General features: G+C 49.1%; 1 protein-coding gene across 1 annotated transcript in view; it reads right to left on the bottom strand.

The window, feature by feature from the left end:
• Positions 1–19,614, bottom strand: part of RBM19 (RNA binding motif protein 19) — a 478,789-nt gene that overhangs the window by 277,094 nt on the left and 182,081 nt on the right. The gene's annotated exons all lie outside the window — the stretch shown is intronic.

The raw sequence follows: 19,614 nt of genomic DNA, 5'->3' as shown, positions 1-19,614 counted from the left end.
GTGCCTTCGATGGTCTTGGGAGAAAGGCAGTGGCTTGGCACTCAAAAGTACCGCATTCAAAGCCTGGCTTGGACACTCCTTTGCTGTGTGACTTTGTGCAAATCACTCTGGGACATATTTTTAAAGGTATTTAGGTGTCAAACGCTGCAGATAAGTGTCTAATGGGATTTTCCAAAGCGCATAGGTGCTTAACTCCCACCGTTAAGTGCCTAGGTGGGGGGCATGGATCAGCATTCATGTCACACTCAGTACCTGGACTGGGGAAGCTAATGATACAACCACTTTCCCCATATCCACAGGGCCAGTTATCTTCATAGAAGGTAATCAGGTTGGTCAGCATGACTTGCCCTTGATAAATCCATGTTGACTGTTCCTGATCACCTTCCTCTCCTCCAAGTGCTTCAAAATGGTTTCCTTGAGGACCTGCTCCATGATTTTTCCAGGGACTGAGGTGAGACTGACTGGTCTGTAGTTCCCTGGGTTCTCCTTCCTCCCTTTTTAAAAGATGGGCACTACATTTGCCTTTTTCCAATCATCCGGGATACTTCCTTTACCTCGTCTGGGGCTTCCAGGCTATCAGTGTAATGTAAATAATCTGTTTATCATGGACACTATTCAAAAACCTACCACCATAGTACCTGAGTGCTTCCCATGGAAACTACAGCAGCAGCATGAGGTTCTTGGGGAATGGCCTTCATGAAGTCATCTGCTTTCTCCCTTGTCTGGTTGTAGGAAGCTCTGCTTGTGTTTGGTTTGGGGTCGCCCTTTTGCTGAAGTTTGCAAATGTTTAGTGACTTGGGATCCCTGCAGAAGAAAAGAGCAGGGAGATAAAACAAGTGTGTAAAGAAAGTATCCATTTCAGGCAGCCCTGGTTTTGTGTGGGAATGGACATAAGGAAGGGGGTGGAAGACCCCACTGTCTGAGCTCACGAAAATTGGACTGGACAACTCACAACATACCAAGCTAGGGTATACTGGGTAAAGCACTAAATATTGCCGTCATCTCAGACATACTCACTAGTGGGAATGTTTGCCACTGGCCTCTACTGGATGGAATCAGAACTGCACTCTACTGTGAGCTTTATAGGTCCTCTGCTGCTAACAGATAACGAAGATTTGCCTTTACCCTTAATGTTGGGGTGGCAGGAGCTTTTTAGAGCAGGAAATCCTGTCACTATGGTTACACTGAAGTTCCAAGTGGTGATGCCGTGCAGAAGATCCTTGCGAGGCATCAATTTGTTGCTATGTACTGTAGGGAACAATCCTGCATTGATGCTGAGGAAATAGACTTAGATGACTTCCAGGTCATTTCCATCTCTTGCTATAATAACCTAAATTGAGCTGTGGCATCCTATTGTCTTTGACTGCAGTGACCAACACTGAATGCTCGGTGTGAGGTCTGCTACAGACATGAGTGGTGGAGGCTGATCTCATGCTTTGCTTTCATGCTTCAATATTAATTCATCATTGGTGTTTCTCTGGACACAACTAACTAGACGCAACTTCTATTTCCAACTGGTTAAAGAACACATCCACTGACTGATCCCTCTGATTCCCATCTCGCTGCCTTTGAAGGACTGTTCCTCATAGGCTCTCCTGGGCTTCTACAATCCAGTTTTAAATACCCTACACAATGGGGCTTCCACTTTTAGACCGGTGGAATCCCAGTTCTTGCTGCTGGGAAATTCTTTGTTTCCTACTAAATTTCCCTTTTCTGAACTGCACCCGGTTACTCCTAAGCATGCCTCTTTGTACCACCAATGCCTATATTGCCACAGGGTTGTCCTGGGTTCACTCCAGCTGCCGTTGAAGTCAACACAAGAGGCTCCATTGACTTCAGTAGGAATTGGATTGGATCACACGGTGCCAAATTTTGCTGGCTGAGTTATTTTGCTCTTTCTTCTTGGACAATCCTTTCAGCCCATCAGTCACAGTTCTTGCTCTTTACCCCTTCCAGTTTGTCTCTCTCTTTCTGAGGGTGAGTGGGTTCTGTTTGTGGGGATGGGACCTTTCCCACCTTGTGAAGATAATAGCATATTTAAGCAGAGAAGAAGAGAAGGTGATGAAACATTAGCTTCCCCTAATGGATGTTAGGGAAATAACCTCTACAGGGACAGAAGAGGGGCAGTGCTCTTGGTTGTTTAACTTCTCAGGAAACCTGTGCTCTGCCAAACAGGTTCTCCTGATGTTCTCCGGTTGCTGCACTGCTACTTCCAGAGGCCAGCCTTTCCTCCTGGTGGCAGCTAGAGGGGACTGCAGATCACAAGGAACAGGTAGGGGCACTGGGAGGGCGTCATCCCCTCAAGTATTGGGTTTGGTGCTGTGCAGCTCTTGCTGGAAGGGTTCAGCCTCTCGGCTTTGGGATAAGCTCCCACCACACACTCTACCTCTCACACACATTCACCCACACACTCCTGAGCGCAAAAGCAGGCAAGTTCTCCAGGGAGCCTGCCAGACCCTCCCCTCCAATTCCACCAGGGTTGGGAAGGTGTCACCTGCCATCCTCTCCATGCGGGCGCACCCACTGCAAAGCAGTCCTGACCCCCTCCTGCAGGCGGCAGCTCTCTCCCTTTGGCCAGGTTGAGCCGTGGGGCAAGCCCGGGGCTGTGGAAAAGCACATGCTGCAGGGAGCGTTGGATAATAAGTGGGCAGAAGGGCTGGGCTAATTTCCATGAGGAGCTTGGAGGGGAAGGCTGCAGCTATTGCAATTAAGCCCGGAGCATAAAAAACACGGTAATGAGGGCCTACACGTTGAGGGGAGGTAGAGCGGTAATTTAAATGATATCCAGCTCAAATATGGAACGTCTAAATGTTCTCTCAGAGAGATTTATCTCCACATAGGGCCTACCTAATTCATTTATTTAGTTAACTAGCTACTTATTGGTATCCTCTCCCTCTCTGCCTTTTGATGGATGGATATAAAGAGAGATGGCCACATAAATTTAGCACACAGTGTTGAGCTCAGCCACTGGCTAGCAAGTCCCTAGTTATGTTACTTCAGGCCACTGGAGTTCTCTGTGGAGGGAACGCTTCAAGCAGCGGAAGAATGCAGGGGATGAGACAAGGTCACGAATCACTGGCTTAGTTTAGGACAATGGCCAAATGCCCCAAATCTCAAACATTGGCAATGAAAGATGCAAATCACGTCTGTCAAGTTTACTTTGGGCTTGAAGTAAGCCCTTTTGTCTCTCTATCTTAAGTACTTCATCTTACTCTCTAGCTCAAAGTCTCCATTCCTTAGTACCCGAGAAACTTCCAACACCCCTGGGAGATGGGATAGTGCTATTACTCCCACTTTACAAAGGGGAAACTGAGGCACAGAGCGACTGTCTGACTTCTCCAAGGTCTCACAAAGCGTGTGGCAGCGCGAGGTCTTGAATCCAGACCTCCCCAGTGACAGGCCTAGCCCTGGGATCATCTTTCTAGGGTGTGCTATGAGTTTACTTTAGTGCAATTGTGCCAATGGCTAGAATGGAGGCTAAAAACAACTGTCCTCCAGAAAGAGTTCATGTCCTAAGGATCAGCAGCTGTACAAGCCCACAAAAGGTGAGCTGGAGGTGGCCGTATTCACCATTCAAGTAGCATTGTCAAGTAGAGCCGATTAAAATTCTTTTGACAACTTTTTTTTGGGGAGGGGGGACCCTTAAAGAACCCTGTGACAAAATGCAGCTTTTCATGAAACCAAAATGATTTTCATCCAAAGGAAAAAAAAATGCAGTTTTTTTTACCCACCTCATCCCCCAGATTTTGGAGTTTTGATGAAAACCCACATTTTTTTGTGGGGAAGAAATAATAATTTCCCAACAAGCTCTATTGTCTAGTTACTAGGAGGGGGGTTCCAAAGGTGCTTAGGGAACGTAGTTACCAAAATCCCCCCCCTTGCACCCTCATTCCTTTGATTGCACCCCCCACCACCACCCCCTTCCATTTCCCCTTCTACGCCCGTCGATTCCTTGGGTAGGTTTGCGAGAACAGCTGTCAGCGAGCTGAGATCTAATGGCTGCCTGGAGAGCAGTTAGGAGATAATTAATATTTGCAGCACAGTGCTGTGATTGCTCCAAATCTTCCTCCTGGCAGCGGAGAGGGGAGGGGGCCAGCTAAAAAAACCCAACACATCCCTCCGTATTTTGAGCCTATCTATGGAAGTGAAGACCACAGGTAACTGGGCACCCACAGTGGCACTGGAACAATTTGAGTAGGGGGATGCTGAGAGCCATTGAACCAAACTGCAACCCCCCACTTCAACCCAGGGGGCACTGCTCCATCTCCAGCATCACTGGGCACCCAGACCCCTCCCTGGGCTTTTTAGCAGACCTCAATATCTGGTGCTTGGGAGGTGTCGGGTCATGGTTTCTAAGTGGAAAGCTGTGGGAGCCAGCAGGTGACAAGCACAAAGATGAGCTATTTGCAGAGAGGGATTTGTTGAGGCCAATAGGGAGGTCTTAATTCTGGGTTCAGAAATGGGCCCATCCTAGAACTCAAACCCTGAGATCCAAAAGTAGCAGCATGGTGACAAAGTGAAATTCCTACTCATTGACTCTCGGGAGCTTGTGGACCCTAGTGGCACCCCAGCTGGCTGGTAGAGATGTGTCCAGCTCCAATGCATCTCTGTAAAGAAATCAATCAGGCATCTTTGCCCTTTTGTCAAAATCTAGGCAGTGGCACAGTCCGCCCTTGGAAAAAGCAAGCTGGGAAGTTGTTGTTTGAACCTGGTATAGCTCCTGCTCAAAGGGGAAGATATTAAATAACCCTGCTCCATGGTTTTCCAGGCAGCAATGAGCCGAGAGGATCCACAGTGTCACTGATGGGATAGGGAGATGTATTATCTTCGCATGCAAAATGTTCTAACAGCAAGTGTTTAGACAAGCGGGCTGATTATTTGTATAGGCCTCTTGAAAGAGGGATGGGCACTGTGCACCCTTCACTCCCCAGCTCTGCCAATGCATCTCAATCCTGACTCCTCCAGCCCCAGCGTCTCTCAGTCCTGCACCAGCTGAGTTCTGTGGGTGTATACCAGTGTGGCTGCACCACCCCTCTCTGTTCCAGTCACACACCCCAAACACGGTGGCCAATACACCCAACCCCTGAGCTGTTGGAGCAGCCCTGGGCCTCCCTGGGAAGAAATGGCCAATCGCAAGAAAGATTGTTTTCCCTATAACTATGAAATCGCAAACTATCCAGGCTTGGATCCCCACACTCATATTCTGGGGGCGTGCCATGGTCTGGATTTAGAGCCTGGTTTAAAGATGTGAAAAGATCCAGTAAGATATTACTCTCCCACATACATCACCAACAGCCTCCCTGGAGGAATCATTGGAGTTGTGAGTAGAGATGGGAGAGATTATAGGCTATGTCACTGCTACAACAATAGGTGTTATGTTAAAAGTAGAGACAAGGCACTGGAGCATTTAGCTCAGTGTAGCTAGTGGAGATAAAGCCCAGGTCAGGGTATAACTTTACCTTGAAATAGGTACCAAGGTCAAACTACCTGTGCTTTGATTCCACTAGTGTTTTATAGCAAGAGAGCTAGCTTGACGCACGAATACATCTTTTGTTGCCGTGAAGACAAAGCCACAAGCAGCAGAGTGTCCACAACTCTCCCTGTAGAGAAGACATGCTGGTTCCTCGTGCTGGCGTTCACAGACACTTTTCATTCGCAGCCATTCGGGGGAGTGAGACTCCATGCGCAAGCCCCTTTGTGCAGAGTGAAAGCATTGTGCATACTAGAGGAAGGACACACTCCCCACCGGAAAGGGAGTCAGAGCCATTTTAGAAAGCCCTTTGCATGGTCTCAAGGGATTTGCTGAGCTCCTGCGAATGTTCAGAGAATGTAAGAGAACAGCAAAACAATGGCAACTCTTCCTGTTTACACAGCTTAGGGCTCTGGTCAAGGAACAAAGCAACACCATGACTCAGGTGACCAATCACACCGGGTGAACAGCAGATAAATAGCCAACACAACAGCCTAATTCACAAACTGTGTTTGCACCAAGTGGAACAGCTTCTGCCCCTCCTCTGTTCATGTGCCACAACAGATCGGTGTGTGACTCCCCAGCACAGGCATGGCATTGCCTTATGTTACCCTGGGGTGGGGGCTAGGCACTGGAAGGGGACAGGCCAGTGGTGCTACAAGGATTCCTGCCTAGGCAGCTGAGCACAGGTAGCCAGAAGAGCAGTCCCTGGGGGTGGAATTTACACCATGGCCATTTTATAGCCTCTCAAGCAACCCAGAATCTGGAGGATGCAGAAGCAACATGTGGCTACCTGTGTCCTTCTAAACTTGGCTGTGCCTTGCACTGCGTCTCCGATGGGTGCACCATGGACTCAAACAATAGCCATCCAATAGCTGAACGCACTGATCAAGTGTATAGCTGTTGCCACCAGCTCTCAGACCGTTTGCAAACAGGAAAGAAAGGGTTAAATCCAACAGGTAATTTTGGTTTTTTGCAAGAAGCAATTCAGCCATCTCCAGTAGCAACTCACAGTGCACCCTTAATTCCCTGAGCTGGTTAATTGGACAGCCTCTGAACATGCAGACATAACACGGGAACTTGGCTCATTCCATACTGGACTCGGGACACAGCCAATGAAAGAAAAGAGCAATACTCTAGTGTTGTTTGAGGCTGTCAAAGCCAATTAATTAGCTGCTCCCCCTGCTGGTGGAGGGATTTGTACACATGCTCTACTAATGGTAATGCTGCATATTGCTAACCTCACGCCCTCAGGCTCATGCTCAGAGCAAGGGCCAGGTTTACATTTTAAAGAAACTATGAATTTGAACACAAAACAGCAGACTGGTTTTTCCACCATTGCTAATGGGATTTCTTCGCTATTTCTGCCCATTTCACATTAGGACATATTAGATTCTCCCAGATGGCAGACTCCAGATGCAGCTACATGTCTACAATGGGGGAAGGGCAGCAGGGCCTTAGATTGTCAAGTAATTATTTTGGAGGGGGAGAAGATATCATGCACAACCTGTTTCCTAGCAGTAAGTGATGCAGACAGAGTAGTGGGAAAGAGATCGTTACTGAACATGGTGAGAGGCCAGCGTTACATGCTAAGGCCAGACCTATAAGTTAAGTTGACCCAGCTCTGTTGCTCAGTGGGTGTGAAAAATCCATACCCTGGAGAGACATAGTTAAGCTGACATGAGCCACAGTGCAGACGATGCTATTTCAAGGGACGAATTCTTTCGTCGATCTAGCTACTGCCTCTTGGGGAGGTGGATTAAGTACGGCAATGGGAGAGCCTGGCCTGCTGAAGCGTTTCAACTGTGGCCCTGGCTTGGATTCCTGAGCCCCTCGTGCCACACAAAACTAGGTGGCTCCTGAAAACTCACTCGGTGGTTGATCATTGGGATCTCTGGCCAGAGTGCATTATTGGAGATGTAGTCTGACTGGAGAGCTCAGCCCAGAAAGGAGACTGGAGACATGAAGCAACTGAACTACAGTTCCCACGAGGCACTGTGGCAGCATTTCCAAATGCAAGTTTTGAAGTTGTGGCTTTCCATCAAAACTAAAAATTTCCTGCAGAAAGCAGGCACTTTTCGTGAAAAATTTAGTTATGTCAACATCCCAATTTTCTGGTGAAAAGTGGTTTTGAGGGAAAGCAGCCCTTTTAACCTCCTTTCTGCAGTTCCACTCAGCATGCCACGTAACCCACGCAGAAGGAGTCAGCAGGAGGGCAATCCACTCTAGCTGCATGCCTCCCTGCCCTCTGCTTTACCCGTCTCACAATGCAGCATGGAACCACACAGCAAAGGGGTTTGTCTGTGCTCCTTCTCTGTGCATGCCCCTGGCAAACATTAAGGGAGGCAAATTCAGTCCAGACATATTTCGAGTGGAAAGTCTTTGAGGCAGAGAATGTGGGACCTGCAGCTTGTGCCATCATTTGAACCCCTGCAAAGTGAGCATCAACCATTACTGTTCTGACCTACAGCATACTGGACTGGACTCACTTTCCACTGGTGTCTATCACTGCACAAGGTGAGGGAGGGGCCACTGAGAAACAACCTCAGAGGCCCAGAGCCTCAAAGGATCCACCTGATTTCAGTGGGCTTTAGGGACCTAAATAACTCTGTGGATCTGGGCTGGAGGGTTTATGTTCTATGAAGAGGTGTGACTATTTATGGCACTATGTCAATGCTGTCTGAAAAGAACGGTGAGGAAGGAACTGTTTTAGGAGTCTGATGACAATGCATGCTTGGTTGAAAGGTTCTCTTGGCTCCTACACCTAACCCCCCAAAACTGCATGGTTACCTTGCTCCATGACACATATACTTTCCGACTAGTGCCCTTCTTAGCCAGTGGAGACACACATCTTCCAGACAGAGCGTATGTTTCTGCACTGCACATGTACAGTATTAAAGATACAGGGACAAGCTCATCCTAAGTGCAATTCGCTGATACCAGGGATGAATTTGGCCCAGTGAGAGTCTTGCTGCCTATCGGCGGGTACCAATCAAAGAAAGGCCAATTTCATAGCAGTTTAAGTGTGTTATGTAGTTTCACCTACCGCCCTCTAATTATTTTTCTATGGGGGGTGGTTCCGAATCGTTAGCTAGCCAATGGGATAGGATGTTTCCATAAGCCCCAGAGAAGGAGAGATCTATGCAGATCAGACGCAGTCCTGTTTAGGAAGGATCAATGTCAATCCACCTGGAACCAGATTATAAACAAGCATCCTTTGCCCCCGGGTTTATAAAGACCAGCATTCTCCCCTCCCCAACCATGTATTTCCCTGTTAGCTGGTGCCTCTCAGGAGACTTTCTAGAGCAGTTCAGAAAGCATTGCACTGCAGAAGAGGAGAAAAACAAGCCATGTTTAGTGTAGGGCTTAGAGCTGGTTAAAATTCTCATCAAAATCAGTCTTGGATGAAAGAGCCTTTTCAAAAGAGATGAAAATGTTCAAGGATGATTGTTAAAATTTCTGATTTTTTGATGGAAAAAATCAAACATCTCCCCCCCCTCCATTTTGGGGGAAAGTTTTTGGTTTTCTAAAACTGATTTATTATTATTTTACACAAAAACACGTTTACCAATTTTTTCTGTTTGGGGTTATCAGAAAAATTGAAGTTTTCTGTGTCTTTTTTTGGACAAATAATAAAAAAAAAGGCGAAATCTTCCAGCAGCTCTGGAAGGGCTAAATTCTGCTCTAACCTCACTGAGAGAAAGAGTCGTATGGATAGAATTTGGCCTGTGTGGTCTGTGGTTCTGCAAAGTGCTTGGAAGAAGAAGAGAAGGAATAGCAGCTCAGGACCTGTTGCAGCCAGGCCCTGAACTCCCCACAAGAAGAGCCAGGAGTAACCAGCCCCCAGAGAAGTTAAAAGCAGCTTAGGACTCTGGTCACTAGGGCTGGGCAGGGACTGGACTGAAGCAGAACGAAACCAAAACATTTCAAAATTTCCTGCAAAACCAAAATTCCAAATCCATTTCAGTTGGGGTCATTCAGAATGTTTCACTTGGATAAAATGAAAATACTTTGTTCTGAGTTCGAGCTTTTAAACATTATTAAAACCAGTTAAAGGAATTTGGTTTCAAAAAGCCAGTTTGAATCAAAAACATTAAAGTGTTGCATTCCCACAATGTCACAACGAGCTGGTCTGACATTCCCAAAAGGTTTCATTGGGGGCGTTTGTTCCAAACAAAACTTCCTCAGAAATCTACAAGGTTTTTTTAAAAAACGTTCTGACTTTGACCAAAGCAGCATTTTTCACTGGAAAGCTGTTTCAGCGACAAATTCCCAACCAGCTCTACTCAGCACCACTAGGGAGTCCCTCGCCTCACGTCAGACTTGGGCTTCTTCCTTTTCGGAGGAGGTTGATAAGGAAGGGGGAGGGAATCTGCCCAGTCTAGTTACAGGCTCCAAGAGCAATCCAGGCCTCACAGAATGATAAATGCAAATGAAATTAGAAACTACTTGTCCCTTGGCTTCATCATTAAGCTTCAAAACCCATCCTGTCCCTTTAAGATTCCTAACTTGGCTGGTCTCCCTTGCTCCCTGGCAGCAGGGCCTGGCTTCTGTCGGAAAGTAACCCGAGGGCATGACGCTCTGTGGCTTCTCTATTTGGTTATGTCTCATAATTACACGACTGTTCTCGCCACGCAGCATTAAGCAGGGTGTGTGAGCAACTGTGCGTGGGGAGGGCTGGGGGGAGAGGTTGCTTTTCCCATTGAGGATGCCTTCTGTTGCTAGATAAACAAACACACAGCACCCAGGCTAGCATTGAAGTGGAGCGATGCCTTAAATACCAACAAACAGCAGTGGTGCAGGACGGGATGTTTTCCACAGGCCTCCACGGGAGACTGGCTGAGCCCAGGAGACTGGCTGGCACATGGATCATCTGTTGCAAGAAACCAAGCCAGGAAGGATACTTGTGTGGTTCGAGCACGATGCAGGCACACAAGAGATCTGGCTTCTATACCCTGCTCTGCCTCTGCTGCACATTCCCTGTGTAGTCTTGTGCAGCCCTCTTCGTGCCTCAGTTTCCCCAAGTCTGTAGAATGGGAACACCAACATTTTCTATCTGCATAGCGGGACTTGTGAAGGGCAGTGATGTGGGTTATGCAGGTAGATAGATGCTCTATGGAACAGGTTCCTACCTGGGGACTGGGAGTTCTTGATCTTTGAGGCTGGGAGGAGAATTGGTTCTTTCACTGAGGAACGATGGCCTTGTGTGTAAAAAACAATAGGCTGGGTCTAAGCATGGCTGGCTGACACAGCCTTCCAGCATCACCTTGAGCATGTTACTTAACTTATCCATGCCTCAGTTTCCCCATTTCTAAGATGGGGGTAATAATGCTTCCCTCACTCACAGGAATGTTGCTGAGGTGTTAAATCTATTGACATTTGTTCTCAGATACTAGAGAAAAGCAGCCTCTACATTCATTCCTTTGATGGATCACTGATATGCTTTTTAATACAAGCTACGGTGCCTAATTACAAGGGCACAGAGCCACCAATAAGAGTGCATGGTACTAATTAACAGCAGTTCATTACAATCTGGGGAGTGCTCAGCACTCTGTGAAATGGGCTGCTGGGTCTCAGCCTCAGGGCCAGGCAGGGCAGTGTGGCATAATGAATAGAGCACCATGAATTGAGACTCAGGAGACCAGAGTGCTAGTCCTGGCTCTGCTGTTGATTTGCTGAGTGACTGGTGTGAGTAATTTCCTTCCTCTGTGCCTCCATTTCCCCATTTGTAAAATAGGGACAATGAAACCGACCTCCTTTGTTAAGTTCTTTCGGATCTATAAACATCAGTTCCCATGTTTCTGAGGACATCCCTGAATATATGAGCCAACCTGAACATTTTCTGCAAAGTTTCAGAGGAGCAGCCATGTTAGTTTGTATCCGCAAAAAGAACAGGAGTACTTGAAGCACCTTAGAGACTAACAAATTTATCTGAGCATAAGTTTTTGTGGGCCACAGCCACTTTATAGGATGCACAGACTGCAAAAGTTTTGTTCTGTCCTGGGGTCCATTCAGTGCTTACTGCGCCTGCTGCTGGCTGTCCTGGGAATTAGCTCTACCCGCTTGCTCTACCCCTCGGGTGGGGTTTTCCCTGATTTTTTCTTGCTCTCCTGCCCCACCCACATCTGGGTCTGCAGCTTCCTCCCTGTGGCTTGGCCCTCTGGCCAGGTCACTAAAGTCCTCCCTTTCCGGGGAGCCCACCTCCCTGGGTTTGCCAGCCTCCAAATCCCTCCACTCAGGAGGAGACTGCAGCCTACTTCCCTGCAGCCTTTCCCAGCACCAGTCCCCTAAACACTCCCCCCTCTTCCCAGGGAGCAATTGCCTAATAGCAGCAGCCCCAGCCCTTCCCAGCAACAGCTCCCTTTGTCTGCAGCCAGGTACTGGGCTTTATAAAGGCACTGCTTGTTCCTGCACAGGTGAGCCTGCTCCTCTGATTAGGGCTTTCTTCTCAGCCTCCAATCTACTACATTAATTGGCCTATCCGGCCTCCGTTAGCCTCTTCCACTCCTGCGTGGGGTGGACACCTCATCACATGGTCCAACAGTCTTTTTTTAGCCAAAAGAGCCTTGCAATGACTTTCAAAAGATGTGACCAGCTCTACAGTCCACTCACAAAAGCCATCCCCACCGCAGGACCCCGTGTTGGCAAGGACTGAATGGGCTCCCCTCTTATCCTTCGAGATGGGCTCATCCAATGCAAGAATAAGGCATATTGGAGGTGAGACTCGGGGGACGCCTGTGCTGCTGCTCTCCATGCTGTACCTGGTCAGCAGAGAGCAGAGGACTTCAGGCTGTTCATTACGCACCTTTCATGGGCGCTAGGTTCATTGCAGCTCCAATAGGGAACATTGTCCCGTTGAACAGCAGAGTGGACGCTGTATGGGCTGTGGCTAGGTGCTGCTGGCAAAGTGCCGAGAGACTATCCAAAGCCTGAATTCATTTAGCCAGTAGAGTTATCCTCGCCCCCAAGATATCTTCTCCGCATCTGGGTTAAGCTTGGAGCAGATGGACAAAGAGACTTCATTCCCCTTCCACCCCTGGAGACAGAAGTCTTTCCAGCTCACAGCTGCGGGTGGTTGTGGGCTTTGGGTGAGGTGGAATGAAATGGGTCTTTTGGCAGGACAGTGATAAAGTCCAAGGGGTGAGGGGCAGGGCCGGCTCTGGCTTTTTTGCTGCCCCAAGCCAAAAAAAAAGGGGGGGGGGAAGGAGGGCAGCCGGAGTGGCAAAGCAGGGGCAGGCAGGGGAGAAACAAAACAAAAAAATGGCATGGCTGGAGCAGCAAAGGAGGGAGGGGAACATGGCGTGGCTGGAGCAGCAAAGCGGGTGGAGGGACAAAACAAAAACGGCAGGGCTGGAGTGGCAAAGTGGGGATAAGCGGGGCGGGAAATACGGCACGGCCGGCAAAGCAGGGAATAAAACAAAACAAAAAAACCTTTAGGGTGGCTGGAGCCAGGGAACAGGAATTGTGGGATGGCCTTGGAGGACTAGCTAACCAGCTAATCAGGTACCTGCGCTCCAGACTGCAAAGTGGGTGAATAGAGGTGCAGCTCACAGTGCAGCCCATGGTTCACCCCATCCCCGCACCTGAGCATGACAGTGCAAGCCCAACGCACACATCCTCACGTCTTCTCGGGTTCTGTGTGAGGATGGCCTGGGGGACAGCACTCAGCAAGCCTTGCAGCGTAGCCACATCCTGAGCAAACGGAGGGGCAGGGAACATCTTTACCATTGCTTGCAGGTTAGGGATGTGCATTGGGAAAACCTTGAGCGGAAAGACAGCACCAGGCTCCCATCCTGCCCATTCAGTCTAGGAAAATTAGAATGGGGCATCAAGCACTGAGTGTTTGCCCAGCCTGGCTTCAGCCACACAATAACAAGGTGCTAAAATAAAGCCAGTATTCCTGCGACGTGGGTGCTGCTAGGTGCCCAGTACCTCTGAAAAATCATGCCCTGTGTTTAGGTGCTGAGTTGTAGGCTCTCCAGTTTAGAAGTGTTGGCTTTTCCCCTCCATTTCCCCATCCGTAAAATGGGGCTGCTAAGACTTTCTGCCCCTCAGCAGCCTGGGGAGCTGAAACTCAGGCATGGTTTGAAAAGAGGCGGCACCGCATGTAAAGTATCATTTTTATACTTGAAACTGGGAGCGTGGGGACCCTGGCGTCTTTATATTAGGAGGAGGCTAAAGAAATCTGTGTCTAGCACCGGTGGATTGGATTTAATTCCATGCTTTGCGGAACGGCTTTTCTCTACCTTGCCCTGTGAATCAGAGAGCGACAGAGCTCCGGGCAACAAAACGAAAGCCATCTGCTTAGACGAAGGTTTCCCACAAAGGTTAGACGTTGATCTGGTTAGAAGTGACTCCAGCTCCCTGTAAGGGCTAGATAAAAACTACACTAGATGTGATAAATTGATCCCCGATAGATTGATCGCTACCCGCCAGCTGTACTCTAGAAATGACAGCTCAGAGGGAGGATTCAGGTTTGATGTCCTCTTCTTTCCACAGTGATTTTGGTGCCGATGGCAGTAAGGAAGAGGTGTTATTCCATGGCCCCATTGTGCTAGGCATTGTACAGACACATAGCAAGAGACGGCCCCTGCCCCAAAGAATTTGCACATGAAATCCGCTAATGAAAGAGAGGAAGCAGAAGTAAAGTAATTTGCCTCGGGTCACCTAACATATAGGCCCAGAACCCAGGTTTCCTGATGATCAGTCCGGTGCCCATCCCATGAGGCCATGCTGAGCCTGTGAGACAGTGAGGAAATGATATGTAAGTGGCTTCCTGGCCACACTATCCTGCCAGCACATCTCAGCACTGAACTGCTGCACCTGCTCCTATTCCAGCTCCACAGCCACGCTTTGCCCATGCTCACAGTACGCTGTGGATTTTTCCTGGCCCCACAGCTCTGCCAACATACCTCAATGCCGACCTCAGACACGCCCTGCTATCCTTTGTGTGTGGGCACATATGTGTGTGTGTGTATACAGTAGACAAAAGCCCAGTGTTACCAGGACATCAAGGGCCAGATTCTAGCCTCAGTTACACCAGTACAACCAAAGTGAGGTTGGACCAAGCATAAATGAGGACAAGTTTTAGCTCCAAATTCCTTTCCACTTATGACTTAAGTCATAACTGAATCCAAATTCTCTGGGTGGGGGTGTGTGTAAAAGATTCAGCTCCATTTTCTGTTCATTCCTGCTTCCTCTTTTGCAATTGCCCCAGAGCACGTGAGCATTGCTTACACTAAAGCCCCTACATACTGCTCTGAAAGCATAAAGGGGCCTCAAATTGGGTAAAAACTACCCCTTAGAATCCCTCCTGGGCAGAGGGCCTCTCCAGCAGGCGTAGAGCTGGCACAAGGGCTACCAAAGGCTGTGCTCCCATCCCACAGTTTAGGGGGCATGGCCATAGTACGCTGAACCGTTTGTTCTCTGTTTCTCAGGACCCATTAGGACCATGAGAAGTGGGACATAAGTTAGAGCAGCCTTGGGGCTGCACTAATTTACACCAGGAGCCAGGTCTTAGAATACCCACCCCACTCCCTTTACAATCCAACTGCATCCTTACCTCAGGGGAAGGGGAAGGAAGGGAGTAACAGAGCGGACCCATGTTATTTAGCTGGCTTCTCGGGTCTGTCTCCTACCGCTGGTAGCCACTCCAGCTTTGGAAGGGTTCCATCAGCCTAAATATAGTGAGCATTGCCAGGGGATCTGCCGAGTGGAAAAATTGGGGATATAACAGAGACAGCAGTGCCAATCTGCCACTTGATGGTGTGAACTCACAGAAAGACCGGTTGTCAGTTCAACATGCATAATTTCCTTTGATCCTGACAGACAGTTTTTTCTCTTCCCTTCAGAGCATGTCCAGAAATAGGTCAGGGAAGATGAATTGGTTTTCTCCTAACTTGGCATGATGTTCCCTTGTTTCTTACTTACAGCATAAGAGATTCCTGCAGTGACTCTGCCTAGCTTGGGAGTAGCTGACAGCTTCCCCATGGGCAGAGCTCTGACATTTTTCTCTATCCTGCCCCCTGCTGGAAATGGAGTGATACAGTCCTAGCATACAATATAACATTTATAGTTCTACAGCACCCTGGGAAATCTCACAAATTGATATAGGAGCTTTGTCGCTCACTAGTGAAATACATACCCCTCTGGGGTGAAAGGTGGCACCTGGTTAACAGCACAAAGTAACATCACATGGAAAATCAGAAGGATATATTGCAGCCAATTGAAATTGTAGGGGAAATTCAAGAAAACAGAATGTAATGCTCTAAAATTGAATACCGGGAGCAGACATATTCTCTACTAAAAAGTAGCAGGGTACTTTGCTAATGGCTACAAGGGACAAGACCATCACATCTCCTCCAGCTGCACAGAGCCTCCTTGCACCACATGGCATCACTGGTTCAGTAGAAAGTGAGTTAAAAAACACTCCACTTGTTAAATCACCAGCACCACGTTGTGCTCCTGGCAGCTCCTGGAATTCAAGCACAAGGTGGCATTGGCTGCAAGGGTAGCTGTGAGCTCTCCAACAGGTACTAGGACTTCTAGGATGCTACATACGGTGGCTGTTTTAGGGATTCGCTCCAGCCACTGGGGCTAGATCCTTCCATAATCCATGACTTGCTGGGAGAGGCTGCGCCTGGAGAGGCTAGGAGAATTCTCCCTGGTTTGTGATTCCAGTGCACTCTGCAGGGGAAAAAGTACCGGCAAGATCCACCAGTCCCATTACAGCTACCTCCTTCTCTGCCACACAGCCTGCTGGGAGGGGCATGTGGCTAGAGTGCCTCTGATCTCTGCAATACCCTGTTTCTGCTGGGAGATGATGCTACTTGAGGAACCTCACTCAGAAGTAGTGCTCAGGATGAGAATGGCAGGAGGAAGAGGTACTAGAAAGGGCTGGAAACGGGTGGGTACCAGGGACAATTCTGGGCACAAAGAACATGATGAGGAATAAATGGCACCAAGTACATCTGTTTGGGAAGGAATACAGACGAGGACATTCTGTGCCAGTTCCCTCAACCAGGCCTCTAAAGAAATGATTCAAGGTGCCCCGAAAATCAGCTCAAGTCCCCAGATCAACTACTGGGAGTTGCAATTACATGGTAAATGCAGTATAGTGGAGCTGTGAGGACTGCTATGTGGTACATACAATGACAGGGAAGAACTGCTATAGGACAAGGCTTGGCAGAATTTGATTTGTAATTTAAATGTTCACAGATGGGGGAAATTAAGAGAGTTTAGGGAAGGCTGACAATGCAGCTGCCAGGGGCTCCCTGCATGACCAAGGGGCCTGAGACACCCAGGTGCAGGAGAGTCCTGGCCTAGTGGAGCAGATAACCCTCTGGCTGATGCCGTGAGGAGGAAGACAAGTCACCGGTTGCAGGGGAGGCCACACTGCAGCAGAATGGCTCCTACGTGGGGATGGCCCCAAACTCCCAGCTGTGAGTGGGGCCATGACAGTGGGGCTATAGGGGGCGCCCTGCACAGCCGCATGGCTGGTCACACTGGGTTCCTGCAGGCAGCAGGTGCAGAGAAGGGCCGTGTTTGCTGACATATCGATTTGTGTGTGTCAGGTGAAATTGACGTTTACTGACTACTAACAATTTAAAATCAAACTCTGCCAAGCCTAGGCACAGCTTTTGTTTAAACCTTTCCTCATAGGCTAGGTTTCCTAAATCTAAACAAAAAGTGCTAAAAGCTTCGGAGAACCTGACCCACGAGGAAAGGTTAACTCCCCACCCCCCCAACAACAACGGGGCATCTTTAGTATTGAGAAAACCTGAAGGAGGACCTGATAAGTCTTCAAGTATGTGAAAGACTATTCTAAAGAGGCTGGAAATTAATTGTTCTCCATGTGCACTGAAGGTGGGACAAGAAGAACGGGGCTTAATCTGCAGCGAGAGAGATTTAGGTAGGATATTAGAGGTAGAAAGGTTTTTTCCTAAGGATAGTTAACCACTGCACTAGGTCACCAAGGGAACTTGTGGAATCCCGTCATTGGGAGGTTTTAAGAACAAGTGGGACAGACACTTGGCAGGGATGATCTAGGTTTACTTGCTCCTGCCTCAGTGCAGGGGGCTGGACTTGATGACTTCAAGGTCCCTTTCAGCCCGTCATGTCTGAGATTCTATAACTTATACCATGTAGTGGACAAAGAAGAAAGGCTACTCCCTAGCATAGTCCTGTGTAGGGGTGGCTCAGAATAGAGGGCAGAGCTCTACCGGCTACATCCCAGACAGTGACACAGCGCATCGCCTGCAGGCTCCACTCCCTCCCAACTGCAGTGAGATTCCCAGAGCCAAGTCCTGAGGGATGCTGAATATTGGCATTAGGGGATTGGGCCCCAGTAGGGTCAAAGGAGCATATTGTTTGAGTAAGAAGTAAGCAGGGCCTTGTCCAGATGTGAGGAATTTGAATTCAATGTGGATACAGCCGTGCAAATCACTAATGCTGCAAGCACCTATAACAGAGTTGGCACTGGCAGGGCTTAATGTGATAATGTGCTAGAGTAAATTGCATGGATGCAATTTGTCTTCCCCCAGATCAGCCCCTCTGCACAGGGGCTTTACACCAACGGTGCAGCAACACTGGCGGAGACCCCTAGCATAGACAAAGCCTGCAAGCTAAGCCCAGATCCTGCGAGGTGCTGAGCACCTTTGTCAGGGGGCAGCTGCCCTTTACGAGGAGTCAGGGCCCACTCTGCCCAGAACTACCTTATGAAGGCCCCACCTGGGGGTTGTTGTTTGCCCTAGCTGGTTGATTAATAAACCAGCACCTGGGCCTGATAAAGCTCAGTTAGAGGGAACTTCAAAGGGAGACATGAAGTGCCTGCAAAGAGGAGCTCTCAGGAGAGGCCTAAGCAGGGAGCCTGAAAGGGGATGTCTCCAGGGAATCCACCAGAATGGTGAGTCTGTCGGACGGGATCCTAGAGGGAGGAAACGTCTAGACAGAGGGTTGCACTTTGCAGGCATGCAAGAGGGCCTGGTCTCAGCCAGGTGTCCTCCAGATGCTGGATGGAAGCCTGGCCTGGCAAGGATCACCCGCTGTTCCTGCAGAACAGTCACAGTGGATGGACCTCCCCAGGGAATGATCTTGCCCTGGTAGGGGCAAAAGACCTAACAGCAGGGGCAGAGACCAGCACTGAGAGAAGAGCTGGGTAGAGGTGAGCACTGGCCTCGGGTGAGAGGCAGATGGACTAAGACTGGCCTAGTCACCCAGCTGGGATATTGGGGTGAAAGTTTTGTTTATGTTCTGTGTGGACTTTGTTGTTAATAACTGAGACTGTCCACAAGGGGGCGACGCTTTTCAGCATCCCAGGGTCTATCTGGATGGGATACCCTGGCTGAACGGGCATGGGAGGGCAGAAATCAAGTAAGGGCTCACTAGCAACACCACGTCCATCTGCACAGCGACTCGATGGGTCAACCGGGAACGAAGGCAACCTTCAGCTCCTGGTGGCTTCAATGGGAAGCTGCCTGTGGCTGCTCAGCGGCTCACCGGAGATGCTCAGCAGCAGCGTGCAGGGTAGGGTCCATGGTTATTTCTGCCTGGTAAAGCAGAGAATGGGTGATGCTGTGCAGTGTCACCCGCAGGCCTGGGAAGTGTCTGTTTTCCAGACTGGACCCTGGCCTCTCTGCAATGCCAGCAGGGGCCCTTTTCCCCTGGTCCCTCACTCAGAGGGAGAGCAGGTGATGCCAGCTGTCTGCTGCAGCAGGTCTTCCTTCTCTTGCTCACTCCAAGCTGCCAGCTTGCCACTCTGTTCCGAGCCAGCACAGGGGAGGGGAGACCCCCGCAGGGCCTCGTGCCATCTGCACTGCAGGGTGGGAGCAGCGTGCCTGGCTGCCCATACTTCCCGAAGCCACTGAGGTTTTACCAGCCCCCTTCAAGATGGCACAAGCAGCTGCTAAGGCCCTCTTAGCTGCACAACTGTCATGCATGCCCCAGAGCAATGGGGAAATCGAAAAGCGAGTTGGACAAGGAGGACAGTCTGGTTATTCAACCCCCTGTCATAAATAGATAGCTAAGGGTTAATGTTCTTTTACCTGTAAAGGGTTAACAAAGGGAACCAAACACCTGACCAGAGGACCAATCAGGAAACTGGATTTTTCAAAGTCAGGGAGGGGATTTTTTGGGGTCTGAGTCTT

Source organism: Chelonoidis abingdonii, chromosome 22, assembly GCF_003597395.2.
Source record: "Chelonoidis abingdonii isolate Lonesome George chromosome 22, CheloAbing_2.0, whole genome shotgun sequence".
NCBI classification, from domain to species: domain Eukaryota; kingdom Metazoa; phylum Chordata; order Testudines; family Testudinidae; genus Chelonoidis; species Chelonoidis abingdonii.
This window is presented reverse-complemented; position numbering and strand designations above follow the sequence as displayed.